The sequence below is a fragment of the Oryctolagus cuniculus genome, chromosome 17, assembly GCF_051225735.1.
Source record: "Oryctolagus cuniculus isolate XC-2025 breed Fujian yellow rabbit chromosome 17, ASM5122573v1, whole genome shotgun sequence".
Classification (NCBI taxonomy): domain Eukaryota; kingdom Metazoa; phylum Chordata; class Mammalia; order Lagomorpha; family Leporidae; genus Oryctolagus; species Oryctolagus cuniculus.
The window spans coordinates 68,141,660-68,164,906 of NC_142883.1; the positions used below are offsets into that span (position 1 = coordinate 68,141,660).

Sequence of the window (23,247 nt, forward strand, 5' to 3'; positions counted from 1 at the left end):
TGGGGTCCCATGTGACAGGGAGGGGATGGGAGTCGGGGGTCACAGGTGCCAGGGAGGGGTTCAGGTGTCTGGGTGACAGGGAGGGTTCAGGCATCGAGGGTCCTGGGTTCCAGGGAGGGGCCAGGCATCAGGGGTCCCAGGTGCCAGGGAGGGGATGGGCATCAAAGGTCCTGGGTGCCAGGGAAGAGGCTCAGTGTCAGGGATCCTGGGTGCAAGGGAGGAGACTGGGCATCAGGGGTCCTGAGTGACAGGGAGGGGGCCAGGTGATTGGGGTCCCAGGTGCTCAGGAGGGGCCTGGGCTTCTGTGGTCCTGAGAGACAGTGAGGGGGCCGGGCGATGGGGGTCCTGGGTACCAGGGAAGGGGCTGGGCTTCGAAGAAGGGGCTGGGCATTGGGGATCAGGGGTGCCAGGGAGGGGACAGGACATCAGGGGTCTCTAGTGACAGGGAGGGCCTGGCGACGGGGTCACGGGTGTCAGGGAGGGTGTCGAGGGTCCCGGGTGTCCGGGAAGAGGCCGGGTGTCAACATCCAGGGTGCCAGGGAGGGGGTTGGATGTCAGGGTCCCGGGTGCAGGGAGGGAGCCGGGCATTGAGGGTCACAGGTGCCAGGGAGGGGTCAGAGTTCCCAGCTGCCAGGGAGGTGCTGGGCATCGGGGTCCCTGGTGCAGAAAGGTGGCCAGGCGTTGGGGGTCCTGGGTGCCAGGGAAGGGGACAGGCAGTGGGAGTCCTGGGTGCCAGGAAGGCGGCTGGGCCTCGGGGGTCCTGGGTGCAACAGAAGGGGCCGGGTGGCAGGGTCCCTGGGTGCCAGGAAGGGGGCTGGACATCGGGAGTCACAGGTGCCAGGGAGGGGCTGGGCATCTGCGATCCCAAGTGACAAGGAGGGGCCAGGCATCGGGGGTCCCGGGTGCCAGGGAGGGGCCAGTCGTCAAGTGTCCTGGGTGCCAGGGAGGAGGCCAGCCTCAGGGGTCATGGGTATCAAAGAGGAGGCCAGGCATCAGGGATCCTTGTGCCCAGCTGGGAGCTGGGCAATGGAGGTCCCAGGTACCAGGGAAGGGGCTGGGTATTGGGGGTCCAGGGTGCCAGGGGGAGGCCAAGCGTTGGTTCTGTGGTGACAAGGAGGGGGCCAGGTGCCAGGGTTCACAGGTGCCAGGGAGGGGGTTGGACATCGGGGGTCATGGGTGCCAGAGAGGAGGCCGGGTGTCAGGGGTCTTGGGGGTCAAGGAGGGGCCAGGCATTGGCGATCCCAGGACCCAATAGGGAGTCAGGCGATGGGGGTCCTGGGTGCCAAGGAAGGGGCTTGGCGTCAGAGGTCCCGGGTACCAGGGAGGGGCCAGGTGTTGAGTCCTGATTGCTAGGTAGGGGGCCGGGCATTGGGGGTCCTGGGTACTAGGGAAGGGGTTGGAGGTTCCAGGTGCCAGGGAGGGGGCTGTGTGTCTGGAGTCCCAAGGGAAAGGGAGGGGCCAGGAGTTGGGGGTCACAGGTGCCAGGAGGTTGTTGGGGGTCCCAGGTGCCAGGGAGGTGTCGGGCATTGAGGTCCAGGTGCCAGGGAGGGGCCGAGGGTCAGGGATCCCAGTGACAGGGAAGTGGTCAGGCATCCTGCTTTCCATGGAGGGGGATGGGTGTCTGGGGTCCTGAGAGACAGGGAGGGGCCTGGCATTGGGGCCATGGGTTCCAGGGAGGGGGGTGGGGGTGCCAGGTGTCAGGGAGGGGTTGGGAATCAGGGGTCTTGGTGCCAGGGATGGCTGGGTGTTGGGGGTCACATGTTTCAAGGAGGGATCCAAGCATCAGGGATTCCTGGACCCAGGAGGGAGTCAGGCGATTTGTGTCCCGGGTACCAGGGAAGGTGCTGGGTGTTGGGCGTCCAGGGTGCCAGATAAGAGGCCAGGCATCTGGGGTCCTGACTGTCAGCGAGGGGTTGGGCATCGGGGGTCACAGGTGCCAGGGAGAGGGTCGGGGGTCTCAGATGACAGGGAGGGTTTGGGCATCAGGGGTCCCGGGTTCCAGGGAGGGGCCGGGCATTAGGGGTCCTGGGTGCCAGGAAGGGGGCCTGGTGTCGGGGATCCTGGGTGTCAGGGAAGGGGTCAGGGTTCCCGGGTACCAGGGAAGAGGCTGAGAGTTGACGTTCCAGGTGCCAGGGAGGGGCCGGGCATTGAGGGTCCTGGGTGCCGGGGGGGGGGCTGGGCAACACAGGTCACAGGTATCAAGGAGGGGGACAGGCTTTGGGGATCCCGGGGCCCAGTAGGGAGCTGGGTGATGGGGGTCCTGGGTACCAGGGAAGGGCTGGGCATCAGGGAAGGGGCCGGGCATCAGGGATCCTGGGTGCCTGGGAGGGGGCTGGAAGTCGGGGGTACCAAGTGACATGGAGGGCCAGGCATGGGGAATCACAGGTACCAAGGAGGGCCAGGTGTCAAGGGTCCCGTGTGCCAGGGAAGGGGCCAGGCATCACGGGTCCCCGGTGCCAGTAAGGGGGCCTGGCATCTGGGGTCCCCAGTGACAGTGAGGGGCCAGGCATGGGAGCCCCGGGTGCCTGGTAAGGGGCCAGATGGTGTGGGTCACAGGTACCAGGGAAGGGGTTGGGCGTCGGGGAAGTGGCCGGGTGTTGGGGGTCTGGAGTGCCAGGGAGGGGGCCGGACTTCAGGGGTCATGGGAGCCAGGGTGGAGGCCAGACTTTGAGGTCACGGGTGCCAGGGAGGGGGTTGGTGGTCCCAGGTGCCAGGGAGGGGCCTGGTGTCAGGGTCCTGCGTGCGGGGGGGGCCAGGTATTGGGGGCCCCAGGTGCCAGGGGAGGATCTGGGCCCAGTGTTCCTGAGTGCCAGGGAGGGGGTTGGGCAACATGGGTCCCGGGTGCCAGGGAAGCGGTTGGGGGTCCCGGGTGCCAGGGAGGGGACGGACATCAGGGGTCCCGGGTGCCAGGAAGAGGATGGGCATTGAGGGTCCTTGGTGCCAGGGAAGGTGCCAGGCATCAGGGGTTCAGGGTGCAAGGGAGGAGGCTGGGCATCAGGGGTCCTGAGAGAGGGAGGGGGCTGGGTGATGGGGGGTCTCAGGTACCAGGGAAGGAGCTGGGCATGGGGGAAGGAGCCGGGCATTGGGGATCAGGGATGCCAGGGAGGGGGCCGGACGTCTGGGGTCTCAAGTGACAGGGGGGAGGGTGGGCAATGGGATCCAGGCAACAGGGCCATGGGTATCAGGGAGGGGCTGGGTGTCAAGTGTCCTGGGTTCCAGGGAAGAGGCCGGGCGTCAATGTCTAGTGTGTCAGGGAGGGGGCTGGACGTCTGTGGTCCCGGGTGCCAGGGAGGTGCTGGGCTTCGGGGTCCTGGGTGCAGGGATGGGGCCGGGTGTTGGGGGTCCTGGGTTCCAGGGAAGGGGCCAGGCAGCAGGAGTCCTGGGTGCCAGGGAGGTGGCTGGGACTTGGGGGTCCTGGGTGCCATGGAAGGGGGTGGGCGGCAGGGTTCCCAGGTGCCAGGAAGGGGCCGGGCATTGAGAGTCCTGGGTGCCATGGAGGAAGCTGGGTGTCAGGGGACAGAGGTGTTAAGGAAGTGGCCAGGGTTGGGGACCCTGGGGCCCAATAAGGAGCCGGGCGATGGGGGTCCTGGGTACCAGGGGAGGGGCTGGGTGTTGGGGGTCCAGGGTGCCCGGGGGGGGGAGGCCGAACGTCAGGCTTCCCAGGTGTCAAGGAGGTGGCCAGGTGTCAGGGGGCACAGGTGCCAGGGAGGGGGCTGGAAGTTGGGGGTAGCGGGTGTCAGGGGAGTGGTCAGGTGTCCTGGGGCCCAGAGGGAGCCGGGCAATGGAGGTTCCGGATGCCTGGAAAGGGGCCTGGCGTCAGGGGTCCCGGGTACCAGAAAGAGGCCGGGCATCTGCGGTCCCACATGACAGGGAGTGACCGGGTGTCGGGGGTCACAGGGGCCAGGGAGGGAGTTGGGGGTCCTGGATGCCAGGGAGGGGTCAGGCGTCAGGGGTCTGAGTGCCAGGGAGGGCGTCAGAGGTCTCAGATGCCAAGGAGGGCTGGGCATCAGGGGACCCGGGTGCCATGGAGGGGCAGGGCATTAGGGGTCCCGGGTGCCAGGTAGGGGCCAGGCATCGAGGGTCCTGGGTGCCAGGGAAAGGGCCGGGCTTCAGGGGTCCTGGGTGCAAGGGTGGAGGCCGGGCGTCCTGGGTCCCGAGTGAAAGGGAGGGCCGAACATTGGGTGTCCCGAGTGCAAGGGAGGGGCTGGGCCTCAGGGTCCCAGGTACCAGGGAGGAGCCTGGCATTGAGGGTCCTGGTTGCCAGGGAAGAGGCCGGGCGTCGGGGTCTTGGGAGCCAGGGAGATCTTGGACATAGGTGAAGGGGCCGGGTGTCTGGGGTCCTGAGTGACAGGGAGGGGCCAGGCGTCAGTGATCACGGATGCCAGGGAGGGGGTTGGGGGTCTCGGGTGCCAGGGAGGTGCCAGGCATCAGGGGTCCCGGGTGCCAGGGAGGGGCCGGGCGTCTGGGATCATGGGTGCCAGGGAAGGGGTTGGGCATCGGGGAAGGGGCCGGGCTCTGGGGATCCAGGGTGCCAGGGAGGGGGCCGGACGTCGGGGGTCCTGAGTGACAGGGAGGGCCGGGCATCGGGGGTCCCAGGTGCCAGAGAGGGGCCAGGCGTCGGGGGTTCCGGGTGTCAGGGAAGGGGTCAGGGGTCCCGGGAAGCTTCCGCTGGTTCTGCTTTCCCCCTGTAGGGACTCCTGGGCCCACACACTCACCGTGTCCTCAGTTCCTAGGTGCCCGGTGACCCCCAGAGCGCGAAGGTGGAGAGCGCAGACCCTGACTGGGCTCTGGAGCCTCGAAACAGCACAGCCCTCTCCTAAGACCTCGCTCTACCAAGAAACTGTAAGACCACTGTGACGTCAAGATCCCGCGTGATGACATCATCGTGCCTGATTGGATGGGGGCACACATAGCGTCACAAAAGACTCAGCCAATCAGCATCCTCCAAGCCGTGGCTCCCTAACTGGTCTGTGCTTGGTGGGAATGAGGTGAGGTGCGAAGCGGCCCCCTGCCCTCCTCCTGGGCTCCTCTCCCCTCGGTGCACCTGCCACCCGCTGGGGTCGCCCCGGGGTCGCCCCGTGCTTCTCACAGGCGGATCCTGGCTGCAGCTGGCGGTCACCTGCTTCAGGTGAGTTAAAATTCTGCTTCTTCGCTTAGGGGCTTTCTCTTTGTATTTCTGTTCAATTTTCTGTTGGGCCATTTGTGTCATGTTTTAATATTGATTTGAAGAATGCATTTCACATTATGGAATTTATACACTATGGAATACTACTCAGTGGTAAAAAAAAAATGAAATCCTGTCTTTTGCAACAAAATGGATGCAACTAGAAACCATTATCCCTAGTGAAATAAGCCAGTCCCAAAAAGACAAATACCATGCTTTCCCTAATCTGTCATAACTAAGAGAGCATCTAAAATGTAATCTATAGGAGTGAAATTGACATCTTGAGCTTTGATGATTGTTTACAGCCCCTGTCTCTGTAGCTGAGGAACTTTTTTCTCCTCATACTATTTGTTGAACTCTTTACTTACTGTAGGTTTAATCTTATGAGTATAAAGAAAACTGAAAAAAAGCATTTCATATCTCCTGTTATCTTTTTGCTTGTCTTTATTTTATGTACTTTCATGTTTTTTTCTTTTTAATTGTTAAAATGGAATTGTGATGATCGATTTTTAGTATTTTATTCTAATATAGTCACTTAAGGCTGTAATTCCTGTATCTGTCCCAGCCCATGGATTTCTTTTAATTAACTTTTATTTAATGAATATAAATTTCCAAAGTACAGCTTATGGATTACAATGGCTTTCCCCCCATAACTTCCCTCCCACCCGCAATCCTCCCCTTTCCCACTCCCTCCCCCCTTCCATTCACATCATGATTCAATTTCAATTCTCTTTATATACAGAAAATCAGTTTAGCATATATTAAGTAAAGATTTCAACAGTTTGCACCCACATAGAAACACAAAGTGAAAAATACTGTTTGAGTACTACTTATAGCATTAAATCACAATGTACAGCACATTAAGGACAGAGATCCTGCATGAGGAGTAAGTGCACAGTGACTCCTGTTGTTGACTTAACAAATTGACACTCTTGTTTATGGCATCAGGAATCACCCTAGGCTCTTGTCATGAGTTGCCAAGGCTATGGAAGCCTTTTGAGTTCACTGACTCTGATCATATTTAGACAAGGTCATAGAGTGGAAGTTCTCTCCTCCCTTCAGAGAAAGGTACCTCCTTCTTTGATGACCTGTTCTTTCCACTGTGATCTCACTCATGGAGATCTTTCATTTAGGTCATTTTTTTTGCCAGGGTGTCTTGGTTTTCCATGCCTGAAATACTCTCATGGGCTTTTCAGCTGGATCTGCATGCCTTAAGTGCTGATTCTGAGGCCAGAGTGAAGTTTAGGACATCTGCCATTCTATGAGTCTGCTGTGTATCTCGCTTCCCATGTTGGATCGTTCTCTCCCTTTTTTATTCTATCAGTTAGTATTTGCAGACACTAGTCTTGTTTATGTGATCCCTTTGGCTCTTAGTCCTATCATTATAATAAATTGTGAACAGAAATTGATCACTTGGACTAGTGAGATGGCATTGGTACATGCCACCTTGATGGGATTGAATTGGAATCCCCTGGCATGTTTCTAACTCTACCGTTTGGGGCAAGTCAGCTTGAGCATGTCCCAAATTGCATATCTCTTCCCTCTCTTATTCCCACTCTTATATTTAACAGCGATCACTTTTCAGTTAAGTTTCAACACTTAAGAATAACTGTGTATTGATTACAGTATTCAACCAAAAGTATTAAGTAGAACAAACAAAAAAATACTAAGAGGGATAATGTATTAAGTTGTTCATCAACAGTCAGGGCAAGGGCTGATCAAGTCACCGTTTCTCATAGTGTTCATTTCACTTTAACAGGTTTCCTTTTTGGTGCTCTGTCAGTTGTCACCGATCAGGGAGAACATATGATATTTGTCTCTTTGGGACTGGCTTATTTCACTCAGCATAATGTTTTCCAAATTCCTAACAGGGATCACTTTTCAGTTAAAATTTAAACACCTAAGAATAATTGTGTGTTAATTACAGATTTCAACCAATAGTACTAGAATAAAAAAAAATACTAAAATGGATAAAGTATTACATTGTACATCAACAGTCAGGACAAGAGCTGATCAAGTCACTGTTTCTCATAGTGTCCATTTCAGCCCATTGATTTCCTCTTCTCTTTCCAATCCCTGTGTGTGCAGACCCTGTAGGCCTCTCAGTGCTTCCACTTGCATGTGCATATGGGCTAAATGTGTTTCTATTCCTGTGCCTGATACACAGAACAGATGTGATACATATTCAATAGAAGCCATATTCACAGTTTTAATTTTGATTTTTCCATAGCTCATCACCTATGTTATAATACTCTCTTGCAATTCTGGGCGGTGGTAGCAAGTCACAGCTCCCCATCATCAGCCAAAAAATCATGAGGTCAAGCAAGTGATTCTTTACAATGTGCTGTGTTGTTGAGCTTTAATGTTCAGTTAGACAAATGTATGGAATGCTTTTTTATCTTTTAATTATTTGCTTTGTTTTCTTTTAATGATTTTTCCAAATTCTTAAAAAAAAACACAATGGTAAAACTGAAACCAAGGAGACATCCTGAGGACCTGTCAGAGACAAAGTAGAACAGGGTAATGGAAAGTCCTGAGGTCTTTGGGCACATTTGCTTTGACAACTACACACACACACACACACACACACACACACACTCACCCACTGAGTGCATCTGTACAAAACATTCTGTGTCAAGAGTGTCGCTCCCCGTCTTCGTGGAGGAACGACACAGGACCCTGCGCTGTTCTTTCGTCTGCTCGGCCCTCCCCGGGTTTGCTGCTGGTTCTTCCCAGGTTGGCTACCGTCCCTTCCACCTCCGTGGAAGGGCGGTTCCCCCTGCCACTTTCCCCACTTCCGCAGGGGAGCGGCACACCACCGGCCGGCTCTCTCAGGGGCTGCACAGGTGTTCCCCTTAGATGTTCCTGGTGCATGCCGTCTCTCTCCTCCTTTATAGTCCTCCTCCGCCAATCCTAACTCAGCTGCCCACATGCCGAGTACGCTGCTCTCCTCCAATCAGGAGCAGGATCAGCTCCTGGAGGTCATCACTCAAGTTGGCAAGAGGCAGCTGCGTAGAAGCTGTTTTCTCCTCTCCCAGCGCCATATTGTGGGAGAGCAGATGCATAGAATAAGTCTTAATTCCAGTAACTCAGTCCAGTCCAGGTTGCTCCCCACAGATCCCCCTTTCTTTTTATTTTTGGCGTTGATACGCGCCTGTCTTCGGTGCCCCGTGGCACACACTCTGCTCTGCTTGCTATAGTTGCCCACAGGTGCTTACAAGCCCTATCAATCAGGCAAACCAAATCCGGGTCCTCTCTTCGCCATGTTGTGAGGAGGTTTTTAGGCGCTGATGCGTGCCTGTGTTCGGTGCCCTGCAGCGCATGCTCTGCTCTGCTAGAACTGCCTGCAGGTGCTTACAAAACCTAGCAATCAGGCAAACCGAATCCAAGCCTTCTCATTGCCGTATTGTGGGGAGACTTATTGATGTTAATTCGTGCCTGTCTTCGGTGACCTGCGGCTCATAAGCTGCTAGCCGCCCGCAGGTGCTTATCGTCCTAATCAGGCAGACCGAATCCAAGCTCTCATTGCTGTGTTGTGGGGAGGCCTTTCTCTATTTCTCTATCTCTGGGCATTCCTATTTCTCCTATTTTACTTCTATCTACCAGCATTCCTATTTCTCTCATTTTACTTCTAAAACTTCTGTTTCTCTTATCCCTGCGGCTTCCCGGCGCCCGCCCCGAGGCTGCTTATCGGCAGCTTCTCGGCGGCTTCCCGGCTCTGAGCCACTTCAACCCGCGCTTCTCCCATCTGCGCGGCTTCCCGGCTTTGCGCGACTTGGCTTCGCACGCTCCGCGGTCTCCATGCCCTTCGCGTTCGCACCATGGCCTCGCGCCAGCCCCGCGTTCCCTATCTATTCACGCCCCGTGCTCTCTCTGCACACGGCGGCTTCCGCAAGTCACACAGCCCCAGCTCACGTTTCTGCCACTAGTATTCAATCTAAGTTCCCCGGGCTAACCTGGCGAATTCAACCTAGCTCACGCGTCTGTGCCTTTCGGTCTGGCTTCCCGTCCTTTGCTCCCCGGGCTAATCTGACGGATTCCAACCTGGCGGCCCACGTCTCTGCCTCTGGTTCCAGATTTTCGCCTTTTGCCCCCCAGGCTGACTTAAAGAATTCCAAACTGGCTTACGTCTCCGCCTCGGCCTGCCCCCCGCGGCTTCAATTTCCCTAACATTTTTCTCTACCCGGTATATTTCCCTAAGTTTTCTTCCAACAATATTCCTCCCTCATTTCTCCTGGCTTCTCCCCACAGTCCGTATCCAAGTCTGTTTGTTCTAGCTTTCACTTTCGCTTTCGACCTTAGAGATTTCTCCCAGCTTCCCCCCGTAGTCCGTATCTGAGTCTATGCCTAGGCTTTTGATAGCTTCTTCCGGCACCTTTTTCGTCCGGCTTTCCCCTAGGCTCTTTGCTAATCTCTCTCTCTCGTATTTTCCCACTTCTTCCCGTTTCTTCCCTCCTAAGTTTCCTATCCGAGTCACGGCACCATTATGTCGCTCCCCGTCTTCGTGGAGGAACGACACAGGACCCTGTGCTGTTCTTTCGTCTGCTCGGCCCTCCCCGGGTTTGCTGCTGGTTCTTCCCGGGTTGGCTACCGTCCCTTCCACCTCCGTGGAAGGGCGGTTCCCCCTGGCCACATTCCCCACTTCCACAGGGGAGCGGCACACCACCGGCCGGCTCTCTCAGGGGCTGCACAGGTGTTCCCCTTAGATGTTCCTGGTGCATGCCATCTCTCTCCTCCTTTATAGTCCTCCTCTGCCAATCCTAACTCGGCTGCCCACACGCCGAGTACGCTGCTCTCCTCCAATCAGGAGCAGGATCAGCTCCTGGAGGTCATCACTCAAGTTGGCAAGAGGCAGCTGCGTAGAAGCTGTTTTCTCCTCTCCCAGCGCCATATTGTGGGAGAGCAGATGCATAGAATAAGTCTTAATTCCGGTAACTCAGTCCAGTCCGGGTTGCTCCCCACAAGGAGAAGTAGGGTAAGATCAAGGGATCAGGATACACTTTCATATTGGACCAGCCTCCCTTAAGGCTCACTAGCTTGTCCAGCATCCAGCCCCTGAATCTGGTCAGACTTTACTATGAGAGACTGGAGTTAAAAATGTAGTTCCAGCCTGTAGACATGAGGATGCTCCCCACTTGGTTATGCACCCATGCCACAGACCCCTCAAAACTCCTTCTTGTCTGCCATCTCCTTATTCTCCTGGATGATGCATTGGGGATTTTGGATGAGGGTTTTCTTTTTGCTTTCTTCTTTTCCATTTTGTCCTGTCCTTTGTCTTTCCTTCTTAGATTGTGTCTCCTTGTTTTCAGGTTGCTTTGACCTCCATCCTTAATCTTCACCGTTCCCAAATCCCCTCATGGCTTGTCCTTGGATCCATGGGAGTCAGGAGACCTTTTTTTCTTTGCCATTACCACTTGCACTCCTTTTTTGTTTCCCCTTGGAAGTCCTAGAGGCATTTTCTTGGGAACCAGCACTATCTCCACCTTCCCCAGCCATTGGCTTCTGTTTCTGCTTGCTCCTGGGGGCCTTCGTTGCTAAGAGGACCCTGAAAGCTCCTGTGATCATTCTTGCTGATCTTGGTGATGTCCATGGCCTTTTTCTTTCCTGCATCATCAACTCCATCAGGACCTTCCCCACCAAGGCCTACATCTGGTTTTACTCATGGACTAGGTTTTCCCAGGAGGTGGTGGGAACTATTGATTAGAAGGATTGTGCTTTGGAGGCCCATGACCCACTTCTTGGGCTTCTGAGCTGTGGTGCTTCATGCAGCCTCTTTTCTACTTGCATAGGGAAACATGATCACTGTTGCCTGTTGGGACTAAGTCTGCTGCTTGACGTCTAGGGAATCTGGTGTCCAGAGTAGAGGGAACTGGAAGGTTGATGTCTGGCCTGGGAGTAGCCTTTGACACCAGAGAACAGGTCAGGATAAGCCTAGGGTTACTCTCTGTAACTCATTCCCTCCCAGCAGGGTTTGAACCTAAGCTAGGGGCTGAGTTGGTAATCTGGGGTTCTTTCCTCCCTGAAGAACTGTTTCTGCTCTCTCACTATTTTCTGAGCTTCCAGGTCTTTGGTTTCAAACAATACATATGGTATTTAAATGTAGCACCATGTGACATTTGAAAAGGTTACAAAAGCACTTTTATAAAATTATAATCAATATATATCAGTTGGATACAATAACAAAATGGAGACCAATAATTTATTATTCTATTGTTGGCTCTGAAACAGACATGAGGTGTAGACTCATTTATTTGATGGGTGGGATGTCTCTGAAAGAATGGAGATTGAAGTAATATCACGCACTGCATGTAAGAGTCAATACATGTATAACTGAACAGCAAGGAAGATTGTTTGCCACTACATTGATGTCTTACAAAAATAAATAAAAATGTTTGTAAATCATCAGATTAAAATTAGAACATCTTATCAACCCCATTACACCACACTTCTTGTTAAACTCCCATATTCACCGTATCTGTATATAGGAAAATGATTTTTACCCAAAAGTATGCACACTATAATATTTTTTATTTTCAATGTCTATTTTGATCTGATTTTTTTCAGTTTGTCTGTTTTCAAATACATTTATTTTCCATCCATAATCAGATTTTTTGGCTCTATGCTTTTAATCTTCCATGTTATACCTTCAAATGTATTAATATCTGATTATCATTTTCATTATTTTTTTTGACAGAGTTATAGACAGTGAGAGAGAGACAGAGAGAAAGGTCTTCCTTCTGTTGGTTCACTCCCCAAATGGTCGCTATGGCCGGCGCTGTGCCGATCTGAAGTCAGGAGCCAGGTGCTTCTTCCCAGTCTCCCATGCAGGTGCAGGAGCCCAAGCACTTGGGGCATCCTCTACTGCCCTCCCGGGCCACAGCAGAGAGCTGGACTGGAAGAAAGGCAGCGGGGACTAGCACCCAGTGCCCATATGGGATGCCGGTGCCGCAGGCGGAGGATTAACCAAGTGAGCCATGGCACAGGCCTGATTATCATTTTCAATTCATTTTTGCCTTTTTAGTTTTATTTTTAAATAAAGACTAGTTAACAATTTTGATCATTTTGCTCTATTTTTCATGTGTATCAACATGACATAAAATCTGTTAGCATATCTTGATTAATAACTCTTACTGTAGTTCACAATACATGAAGAAAAATATCTGTTGTGATGTATTCTCTTGAAAAATAAGATGAAAGTGGAAGTCATTGAGCATTTTTTAGAATGCTCATTATAAAGGAGGAAGCTTTAGCTGCAAAATCATTTTCCTTATTCCTTCCTGAAACACAGATAGTGTGTTGGTTATACAGCAGCTATTATGTATCTATGAGGTAAGAATATGGAGAATATGACACATTGTCAGGACATGTCACTGCTTACACTCTCAGACTACCATATTAGCCCGAGATCATATAGTTTGGTGAGATTGTTACAAAGAAAAATAAATATGATTTAGATAAGCCCATGAGTTCAATGATCTATTATACTCAGTCAGGTTTATTCTTAATAGAAATAATGTTTTTCTATTTTATTTAGTAAGCATAATTATTATCAATCACCCTCCTTTTCTCTTACCCAGGTTGTAACTTATGGTACTTCAGTCGCCAACAAATGGTGCATGAAGTCTCTAGTATTAAGGAAAAGACTTCCCAGTGTCTGACCACCCTCACCTCAGCACAATCCTAGCATTACTTCAGGAGTATAACTTTGAGAAATATTTACCAAGCCATATAGATATCTTGCAGACTATAATTTTTTAGTCTAAAATGATGTTTGTTCCTCTTATCTGTTCTATTAGAAGATACCATTGATTATAATTCATCTAGACCAAAACAGCAGTGTAATTTTTACTTCAGTACAAATTTACTTTTTTTCTTTTCCTACAATAAATGAAAGTGTAGAGAAAGCAATTTTAAAGACATTTCTTAAAATGTTCCCTTTAGATTAATGAATAGATGGCAGTCAGAAAGCTAGAGAAATTAAGAAAAGATATTACAATTTAAACAAATACCTATGAGGGGGCATACTAGCACTTGCCTGTTAATTATCCATGTTCAATTCCTGCTAGTAATGCCTGGCTCATTTTAACATTAATATTTATCCATAGAATAATTGTTATCTTAGCGTGACTGTTGTAGCACTTTAGGTTAAGCTGACACTTAGAATGCACACACCAATCCACCTTCCTGATAATTAGCTTGTGAGGAAGCAGATATTGGGTCAACCAGATGGGTTTCTGCCACATACATAGGAGGCCTGGATGGAGTTTCTGCCTCCTGGCTTTGGCTTGGCCCAGCTGAAGCTATTGAGGGTATTTGGGGAATGAAAATGAAAAGAAGATTCATTCTCATTCCCTTTCTCATTCTCATTCTCATTCTCATTCTCCTCTTTTCTCTCTTCTTCTTTTCCTCCTCTCCCCTCTCCTTCCCCTCCTCCTCCTCCACCTCCTTCTTCTCTCCTCTCCTTTCCTCTCTTCATATTCTGTCTCTCTCTCTCTCTCTCTCTCTCTCCCCTCTCCCCTTCTCTACCACTCTGCCTGTCCAAGAAATCATGGGATTGAGCTTCATTCAGATGTGGTGGAATATGCCAGGGGAAAACGGAGAGCTTCATCAAACATAATGATAGCTTTGATAAGTTTGAGTTGTGTGATCTTGCATTTGTGGTTGGTAATTGCCTCCAGAGAGCATCTGACAGTTATCAGTATGATCAAATTATTGTGTTGCTGGAGTCTAGAAAGACAATGAAAGCTACGTGAAAATTTTACTGAACATGGGAGGCCTACTAGTCATTCCTGTAGAAGATCAGTTAACACAGATTATGCAAACTGAACAAAACACTTGGGAAAGTAAAAATATCCTTGCTGTTTTATTTGCTCCATTTGTGCAGGCAAGAAAGAATGATTACAGCAAACCTGATTCTGTGGGATGCCCCCCCCGGCCCTGTGCCCTGAGGAACCTGCAGGACTTGTCCTGTATTTATATTCACTGCACTTAGAAATTTCATAAATGATGAGACACAGGCCAAAGGGATTTCTCAAAAGGGTCTATCCAAAATGAAAAGAGAATGAGTCAGAATTAACACGTAGGTCTTTGTGGGTAATCAGCTTCTTTCTCAGCCTCTAGACAGTGAGAATCACAAATAAGAGGAGGGGAAAGACCACGGCAAAACCATGAAGCCAGAAGGGTCTCCTCAGAATTTACTGAGAAAATCATAAAGCTGCCCCTCCCTGAGTCTTTAAAAGTTTACTTGACATGTTTTAGAGACAAATAACAGATACGGAGAAAGAATGCCTACTGATAATTCCTGTAGTCTTGAATATGTAGCATTTTTTAGTTGAAAGAATTATTCCTTTAATCAGAGTGGTGGGGGAAAAGTATAACCTGTTTCTATCAGTAACAGAAATGATGTATTCAGTCATTTAAAAGGATCCCTTTTATAAAATCTATTTTTCTTTAACTCTTGGGAAAATGCTGTTTTGTCTCAGAGTGCTTTGAAAGTGGAATGAAACCATAGTCAAGACATTGTGTCCTATAAATTGTTTTCTGACTCCTTAGAGATTTATAGTGGTAAATGTTAGACATAATTTTATATAAGGTTTAAACCATTGTTAAGTATATAAATATGATTTGAATTGCAGTTATTTTATTTCCTCTATGAAAGTCCCTTATAAAGAAATAAAATGCTTTGTAGACCTATTTACCTTTTTTTAAAAGATTTATTTATTTATTTATTTGAAAGTCGAAGTTACACAGGAGAGGAGAGGCAGAGAGAGAGAGAGAGAGAGAGAGAGAGGTCTTCCATCTGATGATTCACTCCCCAATTGGTCGCATTGGCCAGAGCTGCACCAATCCAAAGCCTGGAGCCAGAAGCTTCTTCTGGGTTTCCCACATGGGTGCAGGGGCCCAAGGTCTTGGGCAATCTACTACTGCTTTCCCGGGCCACAGCAGAGAGCTGGATAAGAAGTGGAGCAGCCGGGTCTTGAACCGGCGCCCATGTGGGATGCTGGCACTTCAGCCCATAGCATTAACCCACTGCACTACGTCACTAGCTCTGACCTATTTACCTTATTTTTGTTGCAATCAATATTTCTGAGTTGCTGGAGGCATATTCCAGGCAATATATGAGTGCAATAATAATGCAAGTTAATAAGTAATTTAGCTTTTAAATAAAACACAAATTTCATGAAATCTTACAGCCCTGCAACTTTTGCTTTTGAATCAGTTGACCAAAGACCTGGGCAGGGCTGGGAGGGGATATCTGCTTCTCTCACAGAGATTCTTAATAGCACAGCAAGTAAATATTAGAAAGTATACATTTACCACAACTCTTAGTTTGTATGGACCCTTTACATTTTCAGTATTTAAAGTTAATGAGATTGTCTTGACTCTCTCAAGATCTTCAAGGTCTATTAAGGATTGTTTTTTCTATAGTTCACTGTACAAAGTATTTGGTTTAAGATCTCCAATGTTGTGTGTGATTCTTAGCATAGACAGTGAGTGAGTGAAATAAGCATGTGTGACTGCCACTTTCCTGGAAAGCTCTGAGTTTCAGGGCTACAGCAGTCATGGGTAGCAGATGCACTTTAGTAAATGGGACTTCCAGTTTATCTGAATATTTATCTTTGACAAAAGGGGGCTGAGCTTACAACATTTGCTTTGGATCTTTCTAGTATAAGAAATAATCACAGAACTTGTATGTAGACAACTTCTGTTTTGAAAAGCCAGTTCAGAATCACAGTATAAACTTTGGGATCTACAGCATGCTCATCTAACCACTCACTTTTTAATGTGTTTTTTAGCAAAATTATGATGGTTTTATTTTTTTTTTGCTTAATATCATGTACTTAATGTACTCATTATGTGAATTTTGTTATAGCTTATCAGTGATAAAACTGGCAGGAAATGCCATTATGACTTTGTTTCCCTTGGAAGGCATGCAAACAGTCATGCCTTGATAATAAAGTATACACTGTAACCTGACAATTAATGTTAACACGGATTACATATTTTTAAAGGGTAAAATTTGAAGGTATAACTACCATCAGCATTATTATTATAATCATTACTCAGATTTGCTTAAGGAAACCCAAGCATTGTATAGTAAATGGATTTTTATTTCTCTGCTAAGTTACAAATATTGATTAAAAAATCTCAGCTCCAATAATTCTACACATCTGAAAACAAGCAGTTCAAATAATGCAAGTATGACATCACTCCAGATAATTGAGGATGTTTTAGCGACGTGAAGGACAGTTTCAGGGAAAGTACTGCTCCCAGTGGCTGGGAGTAGGCTGGGTGGTACCACTGCATTTTACTTAAATGATTGTTAAGCTGATACTAAAAAATGCTTCATCAGGTTTCTGTCTAGGAAACAGCTTCATATCATTGTCATCTGTTGGTAATGGTCATTTGATTTGGAATCAAGTGCTTGTTTTAAAAGTGTAGTTGTGAACATGTTTTTATCTAGAAATCCTGGGGAGAGTGGAAAGAAGGGACCCTCAAAGAAGGAGGTACCTTTCTCAGAAGGGAGGAGAGAACTTCTGTGGGGAGCAACTGGGAGCAACTCGGACTAGACTGTTACTGGAATTAAGACTTATTCTATGCATCTGCTCTCCCACAATATGGCGCTGGGAGAGGAGGAAACAGCTTCTATACAGCTGCCTCCAGTTCAACCAATAAGCAGCAGGACCTGCTCCTGATTGGAGGAGGGCAGCGTACTCGGCGTGTGGGTAGCAGAGTTGGGATTGGTGGAAGAGGACTATAAAGGAGGAGAGAGACAACATGCACCAGGAACATCTGAAGGAACACCTGAGCAGCCCCCAAGAGAGCCGGCCGGCGGTGTGCCACTCCGCTGCGGAAGTGGGGAAAGTGGCAGGGGGCCCGCCCCTCCACGGAGGTGGAGGGATGGTAGCCAACCCGGGAAGAACCAGCAGCAAACCCAGGGAGGGCCGAGCAGACAGAAGAACAGCGCAGGGTCCTGTGTCGTTCCTCCACGAAGAGGGGGAGCGACAAACTTCCACTTTGATTATGGCCCTGTTGAAATAATGTCAGAGTTTGTGGACTCAAAAGGCTTCCATAGCCTTGGCAGCCCATGACAAGTGCCTCGGGTGATCACTGACATCATAAATAAGAGTGTCAATTGTTAAATCAAAACAGGAGTCACTGTGCACTTGCTCCTCATATTGGACCTCTGTCCTTAATGAGTTGTACTACGAGAATTAACAGTAAAACTTGTCTTCAGATGATGCTTTATATGTTGTGTGTGGGTGGCAGGGTGGGTGCAAACTGTTGAAATATTTACTTAGTATAGAGTTGATCTTCTGCATAAAAATAATTAAAAATGAGTCTTAATGAAGAATGGGATGGGAGAGGGAGTAGAAGGTGGGATGGGAGTGGGGGTGGAAGGGCCAATTTGAGGGGAAGAAATGCTATATTCCAAAAGCTGTACCTATGAAATTTATATTTATTAAATAAAAGCTTCATAGAAAAGTGAAGACATCCAGTTTGATTGAAAGGGAACTTCTGGAATGACAGAGGGAGGGCCTCTGTAAATAAACTTTTTCATAAAGAAAAAGAAATCCTGGGGAGACTTAGCCATCTTTTCTTATCCTTCTCCCCCCAATTTTATTGGAGCTGGTGTCCAGCTATGTAAAAGTACATGTTCTTAAATAATGGCTTTACTATTTAGGAGAGCGTTTTCGCTAGGCATATATTTGAAGACACTGACTTTTTCATAATGTCTTTCATTCACTCATCCTTGTTAAAGTGTACAGATTTTTCATGATCATTGAATACTTTTTGTCATGGAAATGTATCCTTTGTGTTTTTAAGTGCATTCATTTTGCAGTTGTGATGTTATCATTGACTTTAAAATAGCCATAGAAATAAAAAAATGAACAATTATTTTTTATAAATTTTATTTGCCAGGTAGAGTTATAGACAGTGAGAGAGAGAGAGACAGAGAGAAAGGTCTTCCTTCCATTGGTTCACTCCCCAAATGGCCGCTACGGCTGGAGCTGCGCTGATCCAAAGCCAGGAGCCAGGCGCTTCCTCCTGGTCTCCCATGCGGGTGCAGGGCCCAAGCACCTGGGCCATCCTCCACTGCCTCCCCAAGCCACAGCAGACAGCTGGATTGGAGGAGGAGCAACCGGGACCAGAACCGGCACTTATATGGGATGTCATCGCCGCAGGCAGAGTATTAACCAAGTGAGCCACGGTGCCGGCCCCAAATGAACAAATAATTTTAATAAGAGCATCCAATATACCTGAAGGAAAAACTGCTGTTTTATATTTTTGTGCAGGGATTAAAACTGAAAGCAGTTTGAAAAATGATTTGTATACTTTTGTCTGGAATAAAACTTCTGTAACTTTCCCAGTGCATTTCTGAATTATTTTATAAGCCTGAATGCTCTATCAATATAATTAAAACAACACAGGGAGTCAGGCACAACCCAGGTGATCCTTGATCCAGGTGATCAAGGAGTCGAGGAAATGTTGATGGTGGCTTAGCTGCTGAGAGTTGGTTGGGCTTAATGAGCGGAATAGAGAGTATATCATCAAAAACTACGTATGTTGACGTTGTTATGCTCAAAGAAAAGAATTTCTCCAAAATTTTGATATTTGAGAAATTATTCTCTTATACTTTATGCCCATTACAGATACAGGTGAGAAAAAAAAAAAAAGGCCCCTAAATGTAGAGAACATTGTTGCATTAGTAACTCAAAGAATCAGCTGAGGTCAGTGAATGAACGGAGGCTTTACATTAACCCCAGCAATTCAACTTCCGGTCATAGCTAGCAATGCTCTGGAGTAGGTGCAGAGAAGCCATCTAAAAGGGTGTGGTGCTGGGGCGGTGACGGCACCGGGGTCATAACCTCTGACCTTGCTCTGACCAATCAACAAGCTTCCCTCCCAGTGACCCCGGCAGCACTCCCGGGCCGGTCCTCCTCTCTGCTTCAGGATCCTCCCCTCAGCCGCAGTCATGGGCGCTGTCTGAAGGCCGCGTTGGTGCTGAGTCCTGAGGTAAATCTGGAAGCGGGTGATGCTGGGCCGAGGCAGAGGCTGGACCCGACCTTTGTATTTTTGTTACAGGGGTGGCGGCAGCACCGGGCGCTCTGCTTAGTGGGCCAGGCTACTCACGTCACCACCCGGAGCCTGGCGAAGCGAGAGGGCGCGCTGACCGGCAGTGGCTGCGCACTCCCTCACACCTGCCGCCATTCCGCCACCCAGCCCGGTCAGCGCCGCCGTTTTCTTTTCTCCACCGAGGCTGTTGGCTTCTCCACTTTGTCCTCCCAGACCTCGCCAAAGTCCGTCTGCGTGTCGATCCCCGGCAGAACCACCGGTCTGTCTGAACAGGAGCTTGGAGATGTAACTTCTAATTAGAAGTCATTGAAAAAATGAATCTAAGTCAAACCAATGACTAGTTCTTTTCCTTGTCACTGGGAGTCATTTTTAGGTTGTTAGCAAATCAATAAAATTACGTTATTGATTGCTTTCTACTGGTGTGCATTTTGAATGAAGAATAGTTGTTTCAAAGCATTTGTTTGACCTCTGTTAGAGGGGATGGTTAAGTATAAATAATTTCTGGCACCTTGAATGATAAGAAGCAGTAGAAATATTAAAGAAAATTTAAAGCTAAGATCAAGAACATTTTTATGAGGATAATGGTGCCAGAAGTGAGTCCACTTCTAAGAAAAAATGTATAAAAGCTTTATTATTTGATGAGATCCTTCAAGGTATGCTGGGCAAAGCACCTGGAAAGCTTTCTTTAAGGCACTGCTGCTGTGATAGGATAGTGGACTGCAGAAAAAAGTAGTCCAACTACGCATTGGATTTCATCATTTAAGTGCAGTTTGCTGGAGTAAACACTGCCCAAGAAGGAAAAGCTAGAATATGGCTGTTCCTGAGTTTGAGCTCAGGTGTTGCAGTATAAAGTAGTCATTCTATGCTGTCATCATTTCTTTGTATTGTGGCCTGGATCATTTGAGTAAAGCAGTTGTACCCAACCCCCAAAATACAGAGTTCACTCCACACACTCACACACTCCAGTTTCAATGTCTGGGTCATATGGAAAGATTAGGTTATCACAGGTGATAAGATTCAAGATAACAAAATACCAAGGATAATTCATACTTAAAGGAGGATGTTGGTATACTGCTTTGCTTGGTAACATGTTAAGTATAAATAGATTTTTGTTGGCTTTTATCTATTTAGAAATAAGAATTAGAATAATGTGATGTATTAGCCCAGTGTGCCACAATGCTGCCCCAACTTGGGTGTTTTTTAAATAAATGACTAAGATGATTACAACAAGCCACTGTACTGATATACATCTCAAAATGTAATTCAGTATAACTGATACAAAAGGTACAAAGAGTGCTACCTTATTCATAAAGTTAGAGTCCACCAATAAGATAAAATAGTTGAGTTTTTATATACTTCTCAGCATTCTCATGATTCACAAGAAGTAATTTGATGAATACAATTTGATATAAAAACAGTACTATGACAGATAAATTTAACATGTACTGACCACAAATGAACAGATCAAAACTGGTAAAAAGGTTTATAAAATAAGACTCAACTAGTTCATCTTCAAGTACTAAGACAACAACGTATAGTTCCCTGAAACAAATTTTGTGTATCACTGATCAGCATGCAATATTGAAATTATAGCAGAAATATAAGGCACATATATGATTGTACTTCAGATAGTTCATGGAAGAATGGAATTAAAGATGTGTTTTGAAATCCATAAATAAAATTTTTCACAGCATGAATATATCATGAAAATTTTCAAATATCTGTTGTATACATGGATTTCAAAATTCCGTTTGCTGTTAAATTATTTGAAGTATGCTTATACAATACACCTTTATAGTTAAATTTTAAAATATATTTTATATATTTGCAAAAGTGCTGCTCAGGGAAATTTATAATATCAAATGCATTATTTCAAGAAATTACAAAATAATGTAAATTGTCATAAAAGATATCAAAACAGAAAATTTTTTTAATGTGAGAAATCATGTATAAGTTCACAAACATAAAAGAAACAAAAATACATAATTAAACTGATGTCTAAAATCAATAAACCACAATTAAAAAGTTAAAACATGTATCTTTAGTCCTGTATTCCTCCTTATCTTTATTTATTTATATACTATTTCTCATTCCAAATATATTCACTCTCACAAACTTAGCTTTCACAGTACAAATTCATATTTCTAAAATTACTGTCATTAGAGTTGTTTTCCACCTGTAACTTTCACTGAAGGATTATCCCTGCCTTGTACAGATTCAAGAAGGTGGACACCAATCTTGGCTCATGATCGTCATTGAGCTTCAAAGCCAGGCAAGGCATCATTCTGACTTCTGCTTCCTTCATCATAGCTCCTTCTCTGGCTCCTCTCCCCTCTTCTCCATTATAAAGCTCTGTGATTACATTGGAACCACCAAACAAAAACAACCCAGAATAGACTTCCCTTCTTACCATGTTTACCTTACATCCTCAAAGAGCCTTCAAAGCTTGAGGAATTAGAATCCAGTATATAAGGAATAGGGTTGAGATAATAAAGGCCATATATAGCAAACCTGTGACTAACATATTGAATGGGGAAAAGATGAAAGCCTTCTAAAATCTAGAGCTAGACAAGGATGTGCACTGTCAGTCTGCATGGTACTGGAAGTGCTGGGTAGAGCTGTCAGACAAGAGATGGGGCTGAGGGACATCCAAGCTGGAAAGAAGAAAGTTGGGTCTGACGCTGTGGAGCAATAGGTTAAGCTGCCATCTGTAGACCTGGAATCCAATATAGGCATTGGCTTGAATCCTGACAGTTCCACTTCTGACGCAGCTGCCTACTATTGGGACTGGGAAAGCACTGGAACATGGACCAAGTACTTGGGCCCCTGCACCCATGTGGGAAACAAAGATTAAACTCCTGGCGTCAGCCTGGTTGAGCCCTGGCCCATTGCAGCAATTGGGAGAGTGAACCAGTGGATGGAAGATCTCTCTGTGTTTCTCCTTCTAACTCTTTGAAATAAATAAATACATCTTTATTAAAAAAGAGAGTGTTCAAATTTCTACTCTTTGTAGACAATAGGATATTACATCAGAAGAATCCACCATAAAGCTATTAGAATTATCAAATTCAGTGAATTTTTAGGACAAAGTCAGGAACTGTTTTATATTCCAATAGTGAATTGTTAGAGAAAAACCAACAAAATTGCATTGCATTTATAGCAGTTACACAAAAGTAAGATATCCAGGAATCAACAAAGGATATGACATGTATTTACAATGAAAACTATAAATATGTACCAATGCCATCTCACTAGTCCCAGTGATCAATTTCTGTTCACAATTGATTGTAATGATAGGACTAAGAACCAAAGGGATCACATAAACAAGAATAGTGTCTGCAAATACTAGCTGATAGAATAAAAAAGGGAGAGAATGATCCAACATGGGAAGTGAGATACACAGCAGACCCATAGAATGGCAAATGTCCTAACAGCACTCTGGCCTCAGAATCAGCCCTTAAGGCATGCGGATCCAGCTGAAAAGTGCATGAGAGTATTTCAGGCATGGAAAGCCAAGACACTCTGGGGGAAAAAAAAACCTAAATGAAAGATCTCCACAAGTGAGATCCCAGTGGAAAGAACAGGTCTTCAAAGAAGGAGGTACCTTTCTTTGAAGGGAGGAGAGAACTTCCACTTTGACCATGGCCTTGTCTAAATATGATCAGAGTCAGTGAACTCAGGGGGCTTCCATAGCCTTGGCAGCTCATGACAAGAGCCTAGGGTGATTACTGATGCCATAAACAAGAGTGTCAATTTGTTAAGTCAACAACAGGAGTCACTGTGCACTTACTCCTCACATAGGATCTTTGTCCTTAATGTGCTGTACATTGAGATTTAATGCTATAACTAGTACTCAAACAGTATTTTTCACTTTATGTTTCTGTGTGGGAGCAAACTGTTGAAATCTTCACTTAATGTATGCTAAACTGATCTTCTGTATACAAAGAGAATCGAAAATGAAACTTGATGTGAATGGAAGGGGAGAGGGAGTGGATAAGGGGAGG

The 23,247-nt window shown here is 47.2% G+C and overlaps 1 long non-coding RNA gene and 1 pseudogene across 1 annotated transcript; both read left to right on the forward strand.

Annotated features, from left to right (window-relative positions):
* Window positions 1-12,386: 12,386 nt before the first annotated feature.
* LOC149121344 (protein-L-isoaspartate O-methyltransferase domain-containing protein 1 pseudogene) lies at window positions 12,387-14,432 on the forward strand (annotated as a pseudogene).
* Window positions 14,433-18,888: 4,456 nt separating this feature from the next.
* Window positions 18,889-19,654, forward strand: LOC138847902 (uncharacterized). The gene is made up of 2 exons (XR_011385781.2): window positions 18,889-19,183; window positions 19,253-19,654. It is a non-coding gene; the product is annotated as an uncharacterized LOC138847902 (long non-coding RNA).
* The last annotated feature ends 3,593 nt before the right edge of the window (window positions 19,655-23,247 follow it).